General features: G+C 37.8%; 1 pseudogene; it reads right to left on the bottom strand.

Moving 5' to 3' along the window:
• Positions 1 to 330: 330 nt before the first annotated feature.
• Positions 331 to 1,789, bottom strand: LOC100444584 (cytokine receptor-like factor 3; annotated as a pseudogene).
• Between the last annotated feature and the right edge of the window lie 19,251 nt (positions 1,790 to 21,040).

The following is a 21,040-nucleotide window of genomic DNA, read 5'->3' as shown; positions in this document are numbered from 1 at the left end:
ATATTACATTGTTTTCCTAGTCTAATAACTAACTTTAAGAAAAGTGATGTAAGGGTAAGAACTTTCTATATCTTCTCATACTTCTAAAGTCAATTGGATTTCTATTATGACGTGATATTTTAGTTAACAGTAGGCTAAAAATAAAATTGACTGAATTACAAGATTTTCCCCAACATTCAAGTCTCTTTTTGTTAAAATATTATGAAATGAATTCAGTAAATATTTTCTATTTCCAATAGCTTAAGTGAGAGATGAATGCAACTACTTAAAAAAAAAAAAAGACAATTAAAACTAAACTGGGCTGAAGACCAGCTACGTTAAACCCTGAAAACCAAAGCCAAGCACCCAAACATCTATAACACTAATATTTTCCATCCAGGATGGAAAAATGAGCATCCAAAGTAAAGAGAACCACAAGATTGATCGAGTAACTAATTAAAAACCACTTCTCTGTTATTTGAGCTAATTGTTACTCGAAGCTTGAAGTTCCTGCCTTCATTATTATTGGTGGTTCCTAGAGTGACAGCTTCAATGTCAAATGTGACAGTGCACCCAGAAGTAACTGAAGTTAACTCATTAGTCATTTCTTTTCCATTAACAAAAACTTCACCGTTTGTACTCATACATATAGCTTGATCCTGCTGCAGAGAGTCATATCCATTCCGTCTTTCTGCAAACACCCCGTACTGTCTCTTCTGTCCCACAATTTCAACTCTGAATGTTAATGTCTGCCCACAGAAATAAGTTGGAGTTCTAGAGTAGAGAACACCTGAGGATTGAGAATCATTCCAGAATGCAATATTACTTCGACTTTCAGACTGTACCCCTCAAAACCAGCTGTCCACTCATGAGGCATCAATGTGAAATGACCTATCTGGGGGACACTTCGGGGCTGCACTCCTGTTGACCATCTCCTCAGGTGCAGACATTGAACTGATAATCAACATTGGAGTCCATGTGCAGTACTATGAATTGAGTTTCAGAACCTACATGTACATCCTCATAATGATTTGAAGTACATTTACAAAATTAGAGCCTGTAATCTTGGGCTGTAAAATCATCATCCACCTTACACCATCCTACTGTGATGACTCCAGGTTTCTGTATCAGTTCTTATATCTGTACTGGTGGGAGAGATGCTACTGTTCCATGCTTAGAAATGTAGTCTTTTACTATAAGAATTGAGTCATCCAACTGAGCAGATAAACAAAGCACATCAACCAGTAAAGGTACTTCTGGTAAGCTGTCCAACTGAATGTGTGAGACCTTTTTGGTAAAGCTATACTGTTGCTCATTCTCTTCTACACTACCAACCATGGCAATCTCACCTACTCAGACTAAGTCCTCTGCAGTGTTGACTCCGTGTTCTATGAGCCTCTGGCAGTCATCTAATGGTTTAATGGTCTCCTGCTCAACGATGTCCACCTCTTGCTAAAGGGTCACCAATCGCTCATCCAGGAGCTCCTCAAGGGTTCCCTTTAAATCATTAAAATGCTGTTTAAGAACATCCTTTGTCTGTGGTGCACACTCCTTGATCTGCCTCTGTGCCTCCCACAGCTCCCGCCTGGAGCTCCGTGTCACCTCCACGTTCTCATGAGCCTCACGGAGCAGCAGCTCAGGCTCGAGCTCCATTGCCCGCCTCATGGAGCCACACGTCCGGGGGCAGTTGGCCTGGGTTCCCAACTGTGCTGGGCACCTTCAAGCAGCCCGGCACAGCCTCATGCAGGCTTCCATCTAACTTATACTTTTACTATCAGCTCTGACAAAATTGTCTAACAAATGATTTATATATATAAATTAATCCTGTTAACACAGTAAAGTTATTGATATTCTTGCAATTATATAATCAACTTTCTCAAACCCAGTTTTTCTTTCGTTTACAGCTATGCTTAGAAGTAATTTTCTAGGATACACATTTCCTGTATTTTCTCTATAATTACTAAATAACTTATAGATTTATACACCTCAGTATTTGTTTAGAACAAGTCTATTATATAATTAATATAGCTAATAAAAAAAAAACCCCAAGAAATTCTCTGGTAAACATTCATTGTTTGAATTTAGGGAATAAGATAGCAGTGATAGTGATGGTGGTGATGACCCGTCTGGAGTGGCCACTGCAAGGATGCCGGCTGCAGAAGGGGAGGCAACGCCAGGGCTGCGTGCTCCTTGGAGCTGGCAGGCGCTGGGAACAGGAAGGAGCCATGCTCCCTACCAAGTTGGTGGGGGAGGAGCCCTATGCTCCTGGGCGCAGCTGCAGCTGCCCAGCCACTGCTCTGAATCTGGGCATCCTTACACTCTCAGAGGCTCAGGAAGCTCCCCTGCCTCCATAGACTTGGAAGTGCCTGCTCCTACTCCCTGGCCTCTCCCCACTCCTGGCGCCCACTCCAGTGTGGAGCAAAGTTGTAGCTGAGCCCAGGTGCTGTTGGCCTGGTGTGCATGCAATTGGGACAGCGCTGATGCACCAGCTGACCTGCCGCTGCCTCAGTCTCTTCTGAGCATTGGATACCAAAGAGCGTGGGAGGGGGACTGGGGGGCTGAGGGTGACTCAGCGCAGATCTGCAGGCATCCCTCAGCACAGAAAGCCTGGACTCCACAGAAGACATGTTGATGGTGGAAGGCAGACAGAGATTTCTGGATGGAAAGAGGTGGGTCCCCGGTGAAACCCCACGTTCAAACCAGTGATGGCCTGAAGCCTGGGGGCCAGGCTGCCAGTTTCAGGTGGAGTCTGCTACTTGGAGTGAAAACTTATGGTGAACTTTCCAGGCCCATGCATGGTTGTTTATAGACCAATCAGCACACACTTCCTGCCTTTTGAACCTATAAAAACCCAAGACACAGCCTGATTCACACAGAGGTTGGGACTACCAGCGGCTGGAAGGAGCTGCCCACTTTGGGTCTCCTTGACTCTTCGGAATCACCTGCCTGTGGGAAGGAGCATCCCACTGTGAGTTGCTTCTCCACTGACAGCTGGACACTTGTCAGGACCTGCATGGAGAAAGGAGCTACCCATTTCAGGTCTCCTGGGAGTTGTTCTGTCATTCAATGAAGCTCCGCTCTACCTTGCTCATCCTCCAGTTTTCCACATACTTCCTTCTTCCTGGATGTGGGACAAGAACTCAGGATCCTCCCAATGGCAGCACTGAAAGAGCTGTAACACAAAAACGGCTGAAACACACCCCCTGCTCACCACATTGCAAGTGATGAGGAGAGAAGAGCTTCAGCCCTTTGGGGATCCCAGAACATAGCCAAAGCTATGACACCTTCTTTGTAGCTCTGCAGTTCCTGGTGTCTGTAAGTTTCCAGGTGCCACCATGTTCCCCAGTTCCTGCAGTGGAAATCAGTTGTGGTACACCTGGTCCAGCTGCACCCTTTCGCAGAGCTGGTGTCTGTGCCGGAATCTGGAGTTTTCCACGCTGCCACAGCCAGCACACCTGGCTGTGTGCAGTGGCCAGACCTTGCACTCACTCATACCCTCCTCACCACTCTGTGCCTGGCTCACTCTTGGCAGGCATGGCATCCAGGCCAGTAGCACAAGCAGAACACTGCCAACCAGGCTGAGTGGGTTGAATGAGCCCAGCAAGACCAAGGAAAACTCAAGTAAAAGTGCCACTGGCCACAGAAGTTTCCGGCTGGAAAAGTGATACCCTAAGGACCCTGTGACAAGAATGGTTTAGATTGGGGGGTCTTTGAAAATCCATTTAGAGCGAATATATAGAAGATCAAAATCTCACAGACAACATTTCCAAAAATGAAATAAAAGTGCCTTTACACACTCCTAGAAATAAGCAGGGAGCCAGGCATGGGGCAGGAGTAAGTGTAAAGGGCCTTCAGACCCTGAGTAAGTCTGACAATTATAAAAGGAAAAACTAGGTAGGAAAAGACTCTGTCTACAACCCAGTTCTGAGAAAGTTTTGGTTAGACCAATAGACTGCCCTTTGAAAAAGTCCTGAACTGGGCACAGAATTGGATGATTCTAGTATTTCATACCATATTCAGTCTTTGGCTAAGGGCAGTCTGGTGGAAGCAGAGCCTTCATCTGAATGCTGTAATAGAACCAATATGGGCAACAGTGGGAGGCTGATGGGCAGCTATGCTTCCCATAAAAGGTTCTAGAAGAGATCTGAACACTTCCATGGCTGCCACACTCTACCCATTGCAACTCACATCCACTTCTCTAAGTGCCTGCATAGTTCTTGGGTCTCTGTTTCTGAAAGAGATTACTGTGATAAACCACAGCTCCCTTTTTCTATGTTTGGTCTTGGTGCCACAATGGATTTGGGATTGCAACACAATACTTTTAAAAGATAGACCACCTTCAGATTGTGGAGTTTAATTTATCTTATTCCCCGCAATAATGTGTATATAAGGCTGAATATTGCTCGGCAACCATTTTGTGACTATAAGTTGAAAAGTGTCAAAAGAATTTTTTTAAAAAGTCCATGAAGAACAAAAGGAACATTACAAAAATTAAAATAGGCATATATGATGAAGCCAAAAACAGAAGTTCCTTCTTTATAATTCCCAAAATCATGAACTTTGGAAGAAAAAACAATTAATGGAGAGTTAAAAGTTCAAAACAGGTGAGGAAAAAGCTGTTGATGTAAAATATGTACCCAGAACCATGTTATAATTCTGCAGAGGTACTAGGAGAAGTATATGAAATCTAATTTGAAGTATAGGGATATAACAAGGTTTATTATGTTTCTAATAATCCATGCAGAAAGTAAGATACAATTTGAATAAGGAATTTTTTAAGAAGACAATATCAATAATTTTCTAGAACTGGCTTAATTGATTATCCAATTAAACAATGATAACAACATCTACAATGGGTCCCAAGCAGGGTAAACAAAAATCTAATCCATACTAAGACACATTGTATCAAAATTACTGCTAGTAAGTAAAAAATATATTTTTAAAGTCATTAGTGATAAATAACAAATTACTTGTGAAGGAATAATACATGTATCACAGGTCCCAAAAGATAGTAAAATAAGAGACTCAAAGTGCTGAAGAGAAATTACTATGAATATAAAAATTGCCATCCATCTATCTCTACTGAAAGAGCTACTAATAGATCTACCTCAGCAGTAAGGGAAGAAGAAACAGGGAAGAAAGGGGATATAAGTAAATAAAATGATAAAATGGTAAAACATATGAATATATATATATATATACACACACATATGTATAGCTACTGTCTATGAACATTGGCAATAACTTAGTGTTGGGTGATTAAAAATCAGGTAGAACCAAAATTTTAAAAACGATATAAAAATGAGATAAATTGCTGAATTAAATTTTAATGTCTGCAGATGATTTTCTTAGCAGTATAGGAGAATAAAGATATCTATTAACTCAGTTTCTTCTGAAAACTGTTTTTATGTTACAAGTGAAATAATATAAATAAAAAGTCTACTCCATATTAATAAATTAAGAGAAATGAATAGAATAAAGAAGACACATATTTAGAAGAGGGTTTCTTAACCTTCGCATATGGACACTCAGGGCAGGAAATCTCTTGGTTGTGTGGGGTTGTCCTATGCATCGAAAGATGTTGAATACGATCTCTAGCCTCTACCCACCTGATTCAGTACCACCTCTCTGCCTGTTGGGACTACTGTGACAACCAAAAATAGCCTCACTTGAGAACCACTCAACTGACATAAAGGAGAAAAGAAAAAAGAAAAGGGAAACATAGTCAATAGAAATAATATAAATAACCCCAAATATATTAGTAATCATAATCAATGCAAAGTTATTAAATCAATTATTTAAAGACTCATAAATTGTGTTAATATTTTTTAAAATTACAACTTTATACTATTTCAGAGCCTCCCCTAAACCATAATGATTTAGAAAGGTATACAATTGAGGAATAGCAAAACAAGATGCAAGATAATTCTATAAAAGAAAGATGACATATAATAATACATGAATTTAAGTAGAATAGTATGACTAGGAATAAAGAAGGATAGCATCTAATATATATAGAACAACCTACCAAGATATAAAAAGCATTCACAAAAAATAGAAAAAATTAAAAGGCATTCATTGCTGAAGACCTTCTATAATAGATTATAATAAATAATAAAGCATGAATTTTATAATTTAAATAATGAAAGTATATCTAAGATAATATTTGATTTTTTCTCAAAAAGAATCAGCAGTAGAATACTAATTATTTACAACATGAATTAAATAGTAAAGCATGTAGTTTAAATGCATATTACATACAATGTTATATTTGGTATAAAATATAATATTTTATAATATATAATACATAATTTGTGTGGATGTATACGTGATATGTGTGCATATCTACCTGTTAATAATAATTCCATAGCCATCACCAAATGTATTAACTCTTTTCAGAAGTGGATGATGTGTCTGGACACAAAATGACAATGTTATAAGAAATAATAATAATAATAGTCACCACTAGACAACTTAGTTTCTTAATACTCAATGTTATACAATTAAAAATCTGGAATGAACATTTTTTACAATCCTGTAATATTTTTGGGAACTTAAAAATATACACTCCCAACAACATTTTCTATGTAAAGTGAAATAACAATAGAGATTACAAAACAATTGGACTAAAAAAGACTATTTTTTTTCTTGTTTTTTCCTTTAATGCTATCTTCAGGGTTGAAGCAGAGACCCACACATGAGTATAATAGACACTGTCCTACTAGAGACCACTGAGATTAAACCCACATCTCCCTGAAACTTAAAACCTGTCATCTAAGGGAAGCCTGAGTACCGCGACTTGCATCTTCCTTTTCCTTGGACTTCCACCTATGACGGACTTAGAGAAAACTCCCGAAACTCACCGTGCTCTATCCTGTAGTAGTCAGTCTTGCCACAACTCTGCGATGAATCTACCGAGACTACTCTTATTATGTCTTTGTTTATGTTAGTCACAAAAAAACCCCTCAGGCTGTCAGGTTACCACTGGATCTCCACATCCTAATCCCAACAAAGCTTTGTGCATCCCTATTATTTTTCCTTTTGCAGTCTTGTCTCCTCACATTCTTTCACTCTACCACTGATTTTCATTGTTATGTATAACAGTTATGTTTAAAATCTCGTTAAACATAATTTTTTTTTTATTGTCTATGTCACAGGATCCTTAGGGTGTCGCTTTTCCAGCTGGAAACCTCTGTGGCCGGTGGCGCCTTGGCCCGAGTTTTGCTCGAGCTGCTGGTCTTATTCCACCCGTTCAGCCTGGCAGCCTGTGCTCCGCTCACACTACCGGCCCAGATCCCATGACTGCCAAGGGCAAGCCAGGCATAGAGCGGACAGGGTTAAGTGAGCGAGTGCAGGGTCCGGCCACTGTGCACAACCAGGCATGCCGGCTGTGGTGGGGCGGGAAGCTCCAGGCGCCAGTACAGATGCCAGCTTCCTGTGAAGCTTTGGCTGGACCAGGTGTACCATAAGCAGATTCCACCACAGGCACCAGGAACACGGTGGCACTCAGAAGCTTGGAGATTCCAGGAACCACAGAGCACCAAAGAAAGTGACAGCCCTGGGTCAGGGTCGCCCTAGGTCTGGGCTCTCCAAAGGGTCGCAGCTTTTCTCTCCTCTTGTTGCCTGCAAAGTGGTGAGTCAGGGAGCGGTGGGGGTGGGGAAGGGTATGTGTTTCGGCCCTGTTTGTGTTACAGTTCTTTCAGCCCCACCATTGGGGGGATCCTGAGTTCTTGTCCAGCATCCAGGAAGAATGAGGTATGCAGACAACTGAAGGGTGAGCAAGGTGGTGAAGAGCTTCATTGAGTGACAGAACAGCTTTCAGGAGACCCAAAGTGGGTAGCTCCTTTCTGCAGCTGATAGCCCTGACATTATGTGTGAATCTGGCTGAGTACATGGTTTTTATGGTCTCAAAAGGGAGAAAGTGCATGCAGATTGGTCCAGGGGAAGCCATGGGCGGCCTGGGAAAAGCACCATAATTTCTCACACCCAGCCAGACTCCTCCTGGAATTGGCAGCCTGTCCCCCAAGCTTCAGGTCAACCCTGGCTTGAAAGTGGGGTCCCACTGGGCACCCGCCCCTTTCTTCCTCCCGGGAATCTGTCTGCTTCCCACCATCAACATGTTGTCTGTGGCACCCAGCCTGTCCATGCTGAGGGGTGCCTACAGGTTCATGCTGAGCCACCCTCAGGCCCCCAGCCTTACTCCCATGCTCGCCAGCGTCCAAAGTCTATATGGCACCAGGGTGGCAGGGTGGGTGCTGGCATGTCAGTGCCACCCTGAGTTGTGGCTCACCCGGTCGGGTCAAGACAGTGCCCGGGGTCGGCTACAACTTTGCTCCACACCAGTGCAGGCGCTTGGAGCGGGGAGAGGCCAGGGAGCTGGAGCAGACACTTCGGAGTCTGTGGGGGGAGGGGGGATTTCTGTGTTCCTGAGAACTCAGAAATGCCTGGGTCCAGAGCAGGGCTGGAGGGCTGCAGCTGCACCTGGAAGCACTGGGCTCCCATCTTGCCAATTCAGTAGGTGTCAGGGAAACTGCCTGTTCCTGGCTCCTGCCAGCCATGCAGACCTTGCAACCGTGGCTGCATCGCCCACATTATATCCAGCATCTTCACAGTGGCCACTCCCAATGAGCCGCCGGCTGCCATCATCAACACATTATATGAGTACTTCATTCTTTTGCTCAAATTGCAAACCAGCTGTTCACCAATATATACTAATTAGTGTATCAATTCTCTTGCAGTATCTCTCAGTGATGGCTTTTTTTCCCCCACAGTGGTGACTTTACTTTTATTTTTCTGAAAGCTCTCGTATCATTCTGCTTGGAAGTCAACTAGATATATATATATTTTTATTTCTAGCACAATATTTTGATTCCATTTCCACCTTTTTAGAAGCCATACTCAAGGATCATCTCCAGTAATTCTCATGTCCTGGCAACCACACTTCTGTGTATTTCCTCCCATATTGAATAAGGCAACAGTGGTAACCAATACATTATTGTGGGTGATGAGTGAGTGTGGATAGGTCATAAAAGACATTGCTCTTCTGTCTTTCTTTGTCTGGAATCGCTTGCTCTGAATCTGGCTGCAGTGTTGTGAGGATATTCCACTACCCTTAGAGAGAAGTCCATGTGTTGAGAAACAGACCTCCCTTCAATCACCAGAATCAACTTGCAAACCCTATGAATGAGCAACCTAAGAAGTAAATCTCACAGGCTCAGTAAAGAAACTGATGACCAGTCATAGCTCATAAAGATTGCAACATTTTGAGAGTGTTCCCAAGGCAGAAGCATTCAGCAAAGTGCTCAATTTTCTCACCAATAGAAACTCTCAGATAATAAATATTTGCTGTGATTTTAAGCTGCTAATTTTGTTGATGTATTGATTTTATGGCAAAATATAAAGAATACAACCATCTTTCCAAAAATCTTCAGCTTTGAATCTCAGGTTACCACACTGTATCAACTACTACACCTCCTTATGTTATGATCCGAGTATCCCCAGGACATCATTTTTTTATTTCCTTTTTTATTTTTATTTTTATTAGACTATGTCTTGCTACTGCTAGAGTGCAGTAGTATGATCATAGCTCACTGCAGCCTTGAACTCCTGAACTCAAGCCATCCTCCCAGCTCAGCCCCCTGAGTAGTTGGGAATGCAGGCATATGCCACCAGTTAATTAAAAAACAAATTGTAGAGATTGGTCTTGCTGTGATGCTCAGGCTGTTTTCAAACTCATGGCTCCAAGTTATCCTTTTGCCTCAGGCTCTCAGAACACTGAGACTACAGGCATGAACCACAGTGCTTGGCCTCATCCTTCATTTTCTGATTGTAGCTACTGTACCACTGTCACTTTTTCAAATATCACTAAACAATTCATGGAAGTTTCAATATATAGAAATAACAGTTTCAAAATCCTAGCCATTCAGTTCCTTGAACTCTGTACTTATAAATGATTTTTTTCCATTTCCCTACTTCATCCTCGTTATTCACATGATTATACCATAGACATTATAATTGCAATTATTGTACTAGTTCTATAATTTAAATGTGACATATCCTGTTGTTTAATCAGCTTCTTTCTACTAGCTCACTCACAATCACAATTTTTAATTCTTGATTCTCACTAACTTAGCCCTGTCTTTCACTCTTTTGTTGGATCTAAGCTCTAGATCACATCAGTGCATTCTTCTAAAAATATAAAAATAAATAGAAAAAAAACCTTCTTGGTTTTGCTCTCATCTCAGTGATTGTTCTTTCCAAGTGTTTTATGGTGGTATATTTGTTTCTACCCCAACCTTCTGTTGGAATTCTTTCCAGCACCTCTTTTGGGTCCTCTTTGCTATCTATGCTTTCTCCTGTGGTGATCCTATCTATTCTAATAATTTTATATGCCATCTCTGTGTTCACAAATTCAAAATGTATTTCAGCAGCCCAGGCCTCCCTTGAACTCTAAACAAAGATATATCTATTTACTGCACATTTTAAGTCAGATGGATAAAACATTTCTCATACTCAACAACAAAAAACTGAATTCAAAACATTTTCTTGTTACATTTAAAGCCCACCTTTGCTCCATGGATGGCCAAAAATTTTGGAGTCACAATTATCTACTCTTCCTTTGTCACCTCATATGTGAAACATTAGCAAATCCTATCTTTTATACTTTTAAAATATATACAAGATAGGTTCAACACTGTTATAGTTACCATCTATTTAGAGCCACCATTATCTCTCAAGACATCATCGATTCTTCTCTGCCTCCCTTTAATCTGTACTTAACAACATCTAGTTTTATTATTTATACATGTGAGTCATATATCCCTTTGGCTATTTTACCTTCTTCAAATCTTTGTTCAAATTTCATATTTTCAGAGAGGAGTAGCCTAACTTTCCTATTTGATATTGCATGTGCCACTACTTTCCTGGCCCTTCCACTGTTACTTAAGCCTGATCTGTGTTTTGTATTTTCCATAGCCCACACCACTTTTTAACATAACATGAAATTGTCTTTTTTAAAGATCATCTTTTTTTTAATGTTTTCCAGCTATTTTTATTTTTATTTTTTATTTTTATCATACTTTCAGTTTGGGGTACGTGTGCACAACGTGCAGGTTTGTTACATAGGTATACATGTGCCATGTTGGTTTGATGCACCCATCAACTCATCATTTACATTAGGTATTTCTCATAATGCTATCCCTCCACCAGTCCCCCACCCCCTGACAGGCCCTGGTGTGTGATGTTCCCCTCTCTGTGTCCATGTGTTCTCATTGTTCAACTCCCACTTATGAGGTGAGATCATATGGTGTTTGGTTTTCTCTTCTTGTGTTATTTTGCTGAGAATGATGGTTTCCAGTTTCAACCATGTCTCTGCAAAGGACATGAACTCATCCTTTTTTGTGGCTGCATAGTATTCCATGGTGTATATGTGCCGCATTTTCTTTATTCAGTCTATCATTGATGAGCATTTGGGTTGGTTCCAAGACTTTGCTATTGTGAAGAGTGCTGCAATAAACATATGTGTGTATGTGTCTTTATACTGGAATGATTTATAATCGTTTGAATACATACCCAGTAATGGGATTGCTGAGTCAAATGGTATTTCTGATTCTCCATCCTTGAGTAATCGCCACATTGTCTTCAACAATGGTTGAACTAGTTTACACTCCCAAGAACAGTGTAAAAGCATTCCTATTTCTCCACATCCTCTCCAGCATCTGTTGTTTCCTGACTTTTTAATGATTGCCATTTTAAATGGTGTGAGATTGTATCTCACTGTGGTTTTGTTTTGCATTTCTCTAATGACCAGTGATGAACAGCATTTTTTCATAAGTTTGTTGGCTGCATAAATGTTTTCCTTTGAGAAGGGTCTGTTCATATCCTTTGCCCATTTTTTGATGGGGTTGTTTGTCCTTTTCTTGTAAATTTATTTAAGTTTTTTGTAGATTCTGGATATTAGCTCTTTGTCATATAGATAGATTGCAAATTTTTTCTCCCAGTCTGTGGGTTGCCTGTTCACTCTGCTGATAGTTTATTTTACTGTGCAGAAGCTCTTTAGTTTAGTTAGATCCCATTTGTCTATTTTGGCTTTTGTTGCCATTGCTTTTGGTCTTTTAGTCAGGAAGTCTTTGCACATACCTGTGACCTGAATGGTATTGCCTAGATTTTCTTCTAGGGTTTTTATGGTTTTAGGTCTTATATTTAAGTCTTTAATCTAGCTTGAATTGATTTTTGTATAAGGTGTAAGGAAGGGATCCAGTTTCAGCTTTCTGCATATGGCGAGCCAGTTTTCCCAGCACCATTTATTAAATAGGGAATCCTTTCCCCATTACTTGTTTTTGTCAGGTTTGTCAAAAATCAGATGGTTGTAGATGTGTGGTGTTACTTCTGAGGCCTCTGTTCTGTTCCATTGGTCTATATCTCTGTTTCGGTACGAGTACTATGCTGTTTAGGTTACTGTAGCCTTGTAGTATAATTTGAAGTCAGGTAGCGTGATGCCTCCAGCTTTGTTCTTTTGCTTAGGATTGTCTTGGCAATGTGGGGTTTTTTTTGGTTCCATATGAACTTTAAAGTAGTTTTTTCCAATTCTGTGAAGAAAGTCAATTTTAGCTTGATGGGTATAGCATTAAATCTATAAACTACTTTGGGCAGTGTGGCCATTTTCATAATATTGATTCTTCCTATCCATGAGCATGGAATTTTCTTTCATTTGTTCGTGTCCTCTTTTATTTCATTGAGCAGTGGTTTGTAGTTCTCCTTGAAAAGGTCCTTCACATCCCTTGTAAATTGTATTCCTAGGTATTTTATTTTCTTTGTAGCAACTGTGAATGGGAGTTTAGTCATGATTTGGCTCTCTGTTTGTCTGTTATTGGTGTATAGGAATACTTGTGATTTTTGCCCATTAATTTTGTATCCTGAGACTTTGCTGAAGTTGCTTATCAGCTTAAGGAGATTTGGGGCTGAGATGATGGGGTTTTCTACATATACAATCATGTCATCTGCAAACAGAGACAGTTTGACTTCCTCTTTTCCTAATTGAATACCCTTTATTTCTTTCTCCTGCCTGATTTCCTTGGCCAGAACTTCCAATACTATGTTGAATAGGAGTGGTGAGAGAAGGCATCCTTGTCTTGTGCCAGTTTTCAAATGAAATGCTTCCAGTTTTTGCCCATTCAGTATGATATTGGCTGCGGGTTTGTCATAAATAGCTCTTATTATTTTGAGATACATTCCATCGGTACCTAGTTTATTGAGAATTTTTAGCATGAAGGGCTGTTGAATTTTGTCGAAGGCCTTTTCTGCATCTATGGAGATAATCATGTGGTTTTTGTCTTTGGTTCTGTTTATGTGATGGATTACGTTTATTGATTTGCATATGTGGAACCAGCCTTGCATCCCAGGGATGAAGCCAGCTTGATCGTGGTGGATAAGGCTTTTTGATGTGCTGCTGGATTTTGTTTGCCAGTATTTTTGGGGGATTTTCGCATCGATGTTCATCAGGGATATTGGCCTAAAATTTTCTTTTTTTGTTGTGACTCTGCCAGGCTTTGGTATCAGGATGATGCTGGCTTCATAAAATGAGTTAGGGAGGATTCCCTCTTTTTCTATTGATTGGAATAGTTTCAGAAGGAATGGTACCAGCTCCTCTTTGTACCTCTGGTAGAATTCAGCTGTGAATCTGTCTGGTCCTGGACTTTTTTTTGGTTTGTAGGCTATTAATTATTGACTCAATTTCAAAACGTGTTGTTCGTCTATTCAGAGATTCAACTTCTTCCTGGTTTAGTCTTCAGTGGGGGTATGTGTCCAGGAATTTATCCATTTCTGCTAGATTTTCTAGTTTATTTGTGTAAAAGTGTTTATAAAATTCTCTGATGGTAGTTTCTATTTCTGTGGGATCAGTGGTGATATCTCCTTTATCATTTTTTATTGCATCCATTTGATTCTTCTTTCTTTTCTGCTTTATTATTCTGGCTAGCAGTCTAACAATTTTGTTGATCTTTTCAAAAAAACAGCTCCTGGATTCATTGATTTTTTTTTGAAGGGTTTTTTGTGTGTGTGTGTCTCTATCTCCTTCAGTTCTGCTCTGATCTTCGTTATTTCTTGTCTTCTGCTAGCTTTTGAATGTGTTTGCTCTTGCTTCTCTAGTTCTTTTAATTGTGATGTTAGGGTGTCGACTTTAGATCTTTCCAGCTTTCTCTTGTGGGCATTTAGTGCTATAAATTTCCCACCACAGACTGCTTTGAATGTGTCCCAGAGATTCTGGTACATTGTGTCTTGTTCTCATTGTTTTCAAAGAACATCTTTATTTCTGCCTTCATTTCGTTATGTACCCAGTAGTCATTCAGGAGCAGGTTGTTCAGTTTCCATGTACCTGTGTGGTTTTTTAGTGAGTTTCTTAATCCTGAGTTCTAATTTTATTGCACAATGTAGGGTCTGAGACGCAGTTTGTTGTGATTTCTGCTCTTTTACATTTGCTGAGGAGTGTTTTACTTCCAATTCTGTGGTCAATTTTAGAATAAGTGCGATGTGGTGCTGAAAAGAATGTATATTCTGTTGATTTGGGGTGGAGAGCTCTATATATGTCTATTAGGTCCGCTTGGTCCAGAGCTGACTTCAAGTTCTAGATATCCTTGGTAATTTAATCTCATTGATCTGTCTAACATTGACAGTGGGATGTTAAAGTCTCTCACTACTATTGTGTGGGAGTCTAAGTCTCTTTGTAGGTCTCTAAGAACTTGCTTTGTGAATCTGGGTGCTCCTGTATTGGGTACATATGTGTTTAGGATGGTTAGCTCTTCTTGTTGCATTGAATGATCATCTTTATTTTTTATTCTTCCCCCGCCCTCCCCAAAATACTGTAAGCTCCATGGTTGTTTTTGTTCTTAACATTGGTATATCCCAAGTGTCTAGAAAGGTTTTTGTCAAAAATCAGACAAATAAATATGTCTACACAAGTTAATAAAAGCACTGTAGTTCAAGTTGAAGGATGTAGCAAACTCTGTATTTAGAGTCTAACATTGCTATATAAATATAATAAAAATAGATAAAAATAGATGAAAGACTGTAAATACATGTAAATGTTAAACTCAATAATCCATAAAATAAGATAATGAAGTGAGTAAAAAAGCAAAAATTGATACAAAAGATCAAAACTAATTACCTGAAAATATTAACAAAATAAGTAAACTTCTTATAAGAAAACAATAAAGTCAAGGGAGGTATTCATATATAATACCAGGAAGGGAAAAAGGAAACATAGAGAGATAATATAGGTGACCAGAAGAGAATAATATTATGCACAATTTTATGCCAATAGTTTTTTGAAAATATAGACATTATGAAAATTTCTTAATTTATTTAAAAAAAGATAATCTGACTATACCAATAGAATAGGCAATGAACAAATAATCCAAAATCTGATAAACAGCAGCAAAAAAGCTGGCTTTAGACAATTGAAAAGTTGAGTTTACTGAATATTTATGAAAATAAGTATCACTGTAAACTACAATAGAAAAAATATAAAGGTATTTGGGTCATTTTCTGTAGCTGATGCAATAGTCATAAATTGGTATCTTATAATATCAGAAAAAAATACAATGCTATTCTAATACTATTGTTTTTAAAATTAAAAGTAAATGACAGCAAAAAAAATCCAACCATGTATAAAAAATAATATGTTCCAAGCAGAATTCAAAAATGCAAGAATGCTTCAACCAAAAAAAAAAAAAAAACTAGATCATTGATTTTAAATTAATCAGAAGGATACTGAAAAAATCTGTTGCCATGAACGGAAAACATTTACAATATAGATGTTGAGGAAGGTAGAAATAGAAGAGAATATCTTGCAAATAAAAGAAAATCTATCAATAATTTCAGCAAATATAATACTCATAGAATATCTTCTAGTTATGAAGAAATTCTAAAAGTAGATTAACTAATGTCTAATTCAGGACAGCAGTACTTGTTTCTGAGCTACTTTTCATGTAAGCATAAAGATAAATATACTAAATCCATTTCCACAGAGGGACAAATGACTAATATATAGTATAGGGAGAGAAATGTGTGTTCTTGAGAAAATTAAATTGAGCTGTACACTATAACATAGATGCTAAAAGCATAATGATAGCAAAAATATTTAAAATACATGTATTATGAATCAATACAACCAAACATTAAAATAAGGATCTCCTAGATAAATTGAATGTTAACAACAGTTTGTTGCTTAATTGAAAAAATTATTGCTAAATAGAACATCATTAAAAAACATAGATACCATTAGCTTTTTATTTCAAAAGTATCAATCTATGTTCACTCATACTAAGTTTGCTTTAGGGCTTAGTGGATTTTTTTCTTTCTTTGAATATGAGGTCATTGCTGGGAATTTCACTTAGACTTCTTTTCTGTTTTATTATAAACTGTATTATACATAAAATTCAGCTTATTTTCTTTAAAGCAAGAATTTTTTTAAAATTCCACATCAGTGCAAGTATAAAAAAGTCTTCTAGATTTGCATGTTTTCCCCCAAATTCATAGATGTCTTTCTCACATTAATGTGTTTTTGGAATTTTCAAAATTTCAAATTTAGTTGTTAAAAAATACTTATTCTTACTTATAATGTATACATACATAACAATTAAATTATATCAATCCAAAACAGGTACATATGGCATATATAAATTTGGGATTAAAATATCCACTTCTTGATAAATACGTAATACATAATTGCATTTGGTGGGTGAAGTAGCATTAACAGGAAGTACATTATGGACTGTGACATTCAATACCCTATGGACACCAGTATATTTTATAGGGAAGATTAGACTATGTGCTAATCTGTTGATAGGATAACTGATGACCAGTTAATACAGCTTCTGCTGCATGCTACTGATGGATACATATGTAGGTAGTGAATAAATGAATATACTGAATATATAGAGATAAGATTCATGAGAGTGTTTGCTTCTTTATAAGGCAAACTCATATATTCAGGGAGCAAAAAGAGAAAGCTCAACTGTTTTACTAATATTGAGTTTTCAAAAGAAGAAAAATAATAAAACAAATATGGAAAAATGTCAATATTCTAAAATTATAGTTAGTGAGAACATGGATTTTTAAAATTCTATGTTCTTAATTTTCACCAAAAGGAAAAAAAAAAGAAAATCTGAATCACTCATAAACCTACTATTTGGAGATTAAACATAACTAAAATTTTGGAATATATTCCTTTTATGTTAGAGACAATTTTTAAAGAATACATTTTTTTATTCTCACTTTGTATTACATAGATTATATTTTTCTCATGCCATTGTAGGTCATTAAAACTTAATTTTAAATTTTACTTGGTTACTAGCTCAAGAAAATTTCCCTTAAAGCCCAGATGACACAATAACAGCAACAAGATTTTACTGTCCCTAAAATTGACATCAGGCAAGGAGAATCCTGAGAAACCCACGGTTAAACAAAGTCATTTAGGAATCAAAACTCAGGTGCCATTCCTAAGAGACAGGACTGTAAGTCTTACAAGATTCATATTATCTGGCCATGAATTTGTAGGACTATTTCCAAAGTAGTTAAGGTAATATGTTGTAAAGACCTCGCTAAATCTTTACATCATCTGCATGCAAGAGCGCAAACTATCTCCAAAGAGTCCATTCCAATCCCCACCACTCTAGCAACAAGTTACAGTTTTTACTAATCATACTTATTATAGTCATGATTTTAATTAGTGAGGTAGAAAAATGGTAATTAAGATATGAGTAATAAAAATGATTATAATAGCCATACCTCTAGTGGGGACTATCTAATATAATGTGATCTGACTTCCTATGTAGTGTGGATGATCAGGGCATTTCACTGCCCCTAGATTTGAAGCTTAAACTATAGTAAACTAATAGTTTATTCACCTTCTCTTTTACACAGACATTATATTATTTCCAATTACAAACAACGCTCCAATGACAACCTTGCTCAAATGTATTTTCATCATATAAGAAATGCATCTTCAGGGTAGATTTCTAAAAATAAGATTTCTGGGGCAAAAGTTCAGTTCCTAAGTAGTTTTGTTAGATATTGTCAAATTCCCTCCAGAAAGGTTGTGCCAGTTTGCATTTCTACCAGTAATACGGAATATGCCTGATAGCACAGCGTCATCAACGATGTTTTCACACTTTTAAAATTGTTCCAATATGATGCTAAGAAGTAGTACCACATTGTTGTTTTAACTGTATTTATTTAAATATGAGTAAGTTTTTAAATGTTTTCATATTTTCAAAATCCATTTTTATACCTTTATATTAAATTGCCCATGAAAATTTTTTCTTTTGTTTGCAATCAAGGTTTTGTTCTTCTTTAGATTTCAGGCCACATGTAATGCTTGTATGGTTTCATTTTTACATTTATATTTCTAATCTAACAAAATTTTTTCTTTGCACACAATGTGAGATATGGTTTCTTTTCTTACTACAAATGATCATAAAGTTACCCAAGCATTTTAATAAAAATCTATTGTTGACATCTGCTATCTGTTCAGATTTGTAGACACCTAGAAAGAGTATTGCTTATAATCTTACAGGGAAAAAAAGTCAATTTACAGATTCACAACTTTCCTTAAACCTGAAATTGCAGAACAATGAACTGGCCGGAAATCTAAAGACATGCCTGCAGGAAGAGACTGAACACAAGTAATGGCCTCTAAGGACATTGGATACTGAGCAGAAGATTGGTGGACATCAGGAGTGGATTGGTGAGGGAGTGTGAGGTCCCTGGAGGCTACAGAAATTAGGAAAGTCCACATCCTCTTGAGAGTTTTCTCCGTGAACCCCATCAAGTGCTCACAAAATTTATTGGATAAAGCCATAGGAAAAGGTCTTTTTTGGTGTAGACTTAGAGAACAGATGCTATGGTAGTGAAAGCAACAAACACTGTCACCATTAGGGCACTGAAGTAAACATATTGCATCTGAATGAAGAAAATCAATCAATCAAACAAACAAACAAACAAAAACTATCCCTGGAGGAGGGATAAAAATACAATGAGGGCTGAGAAATACACCTGCAAAAGGGCAGAAGCACTGAGAATAGATAGCTGAGACACAGGGGCTTTGTGCTTGTCTAAGACAAAACCTAAATTAGAACAGAGTGAATTCTCTTCTCAACACCAGGCTAACAAAAGTTGGATACTGTATTATTCAGTGTTATCCAGAGCAACAGAGCCCATAGAGCCTGTACATATAGAGAGAGTTTTATTTTAAGCTATTGGCTCACATGATTTATAGAGGCTGGCAAGTTCACAATCTGCAGTTCAATTTTGAAGGCCATCAAGCTGGAGACCTAGGGAAGAGCAGATGTTGAGGTTCAAGTCTGCAGGCTATTTGCTGGCAGCACTCCCTCTTGCTCTGGGACAGGTCAGTCTTTTGTTCTATTCAGTCCTTCAACTGATTGGATGAGGCTCCCCACAGAATGGAGGGCAATCTGCTTTCTCAAAGTCTACCAATTTAAATGTTAATCTCATGTATAATTATCCTCACCAAGACCTCCAGAATAATGTTTGACTACATGTCTGGGTACCATAACCTAGACAAGTTGACACATAAAATTAACCATTACTAATACCAGTGTATAGATATACTGCCAAAGGTAGACAATATACAAACAAACAAGCATAAAAAAATTTTTCTTAAAACCCTGGAGTAAATAAAATCCCACTTTAAGCAAAAGATATTCTTAGAAGAACCTGCCCCTTGTGGTGCACTGAAGGTAATTATGGTAACAACCAACCTTAATTCAAGCCCCACCCCTAACTAGATCGGCTCAAACCCCTACATTAGAAATATAACAAACAATAACAAAAATGGTGTAGCCACTTCTGGGCATAAAAACTGAGCAGGACTAAAGTAGTAAAACATTTCAAACCCAGTCTAACTTGCAACTAAATTAACTCAAACAACTGTATTAAAGCCCTAAAGGAAGCAAAAGCATGGCCAGGTCTAGGAAGAAAATAGCTTTATTCCATCCCTACTTTCCTACACAGGATGCCCAGCTTTTGATAAAACCAATGAGATATGGAGATATAAGAATGATTAAACAAAATACTCCCAAGACACAAAGCAAACATCAAAGCTAGCCACAGATGTGACATAGGGGAGATCTAGTAATGTCTGGTAATGTTTTTCAGTTGCTTCTCCTCTGCTTCAGGTAGCACTGTGAGTGAAGCTTCTCAGAATTCTGCCCAATCTTGGTGGGGTTGCTGAAAGATTACCTTGCCACTGAGTAAAACCACTTTTTTCATATCTGTGGTCCCAGAATCATCATAATTACACATTAGCCAAAAACTGGTCTTTAGCAATTCATTAAAAATTTATAGTTTAATCTTCTTCCTAGCTTATATAGCACTTAAGGGATATAATGGCACTCAGTGATGTCTTTCCAGGAATGGAAATGCTCAGATCCTCTTTCTTCCTGCATGTGCTTGTCTCTCATATTTCAAGTTACTTGTTTGCCCAGCTACCTGAGTTTTCGAATGAATTAAGGTAAAGTTCTTAACTTGTCTAGCTTTTCCTTGTAAGTGTAGAGTGGTGCTCTTTGAAGTTCTACATCTTGAACTAAAAGCAGGATTTATTCAATTACATTTTTTAATGTTGGATACAAAATTCTACATTGAGCCTAAGGTGGTGGCATGTGAGACTGAGGTGGGAGGATGGCATGAACCCAGGAATCTGAGTCCAGCCTGGTCAATACAGCAAGACCCTTTCTCTGAAAAAAATTTCTTTCTACATTGTTATTTATTTTTTCTTTCATCAGATTACAGAAATCATTTATTGCTTTCTAATTTTTATGATTTCTGTTGAAAAGTCATTTGTTTTGTAGTTTTTGTCCCTCTAAAGTAAATATATAATTTGCTGGCTATTTAAAGTAATTCTTTGTCTTCCATTTTATGCAGTTTTATTCTGATTTGGTAAGATGTAAATATTTTTGTCTTTATATTGATTTGATTTCACAGAGCTTCTTGAATCTGGGGCTTGATTTCTTTTTCAACTTTGGTAAATAAAATATTTATTAAATTA

This window comes from Pongo abelii, chromosome 4 (assembly GCF_028885655.2).
Source record: "Pongo abelii isolate AG06213 chromosome 4, NHGRI_mPonAbe1-v2.0_pri, whole genome shotgun sequence".
NCBI lineage: Eukaryota > Metazoa > Chordata > Mammalia > Primates > Hominidae > Pongo > Pongo abelii.
The sequence above is the reverse complement of the archived record's forward strand: the minus strand, read 5'-3'. Positions and strand labels throughout refer to the sequence as shown.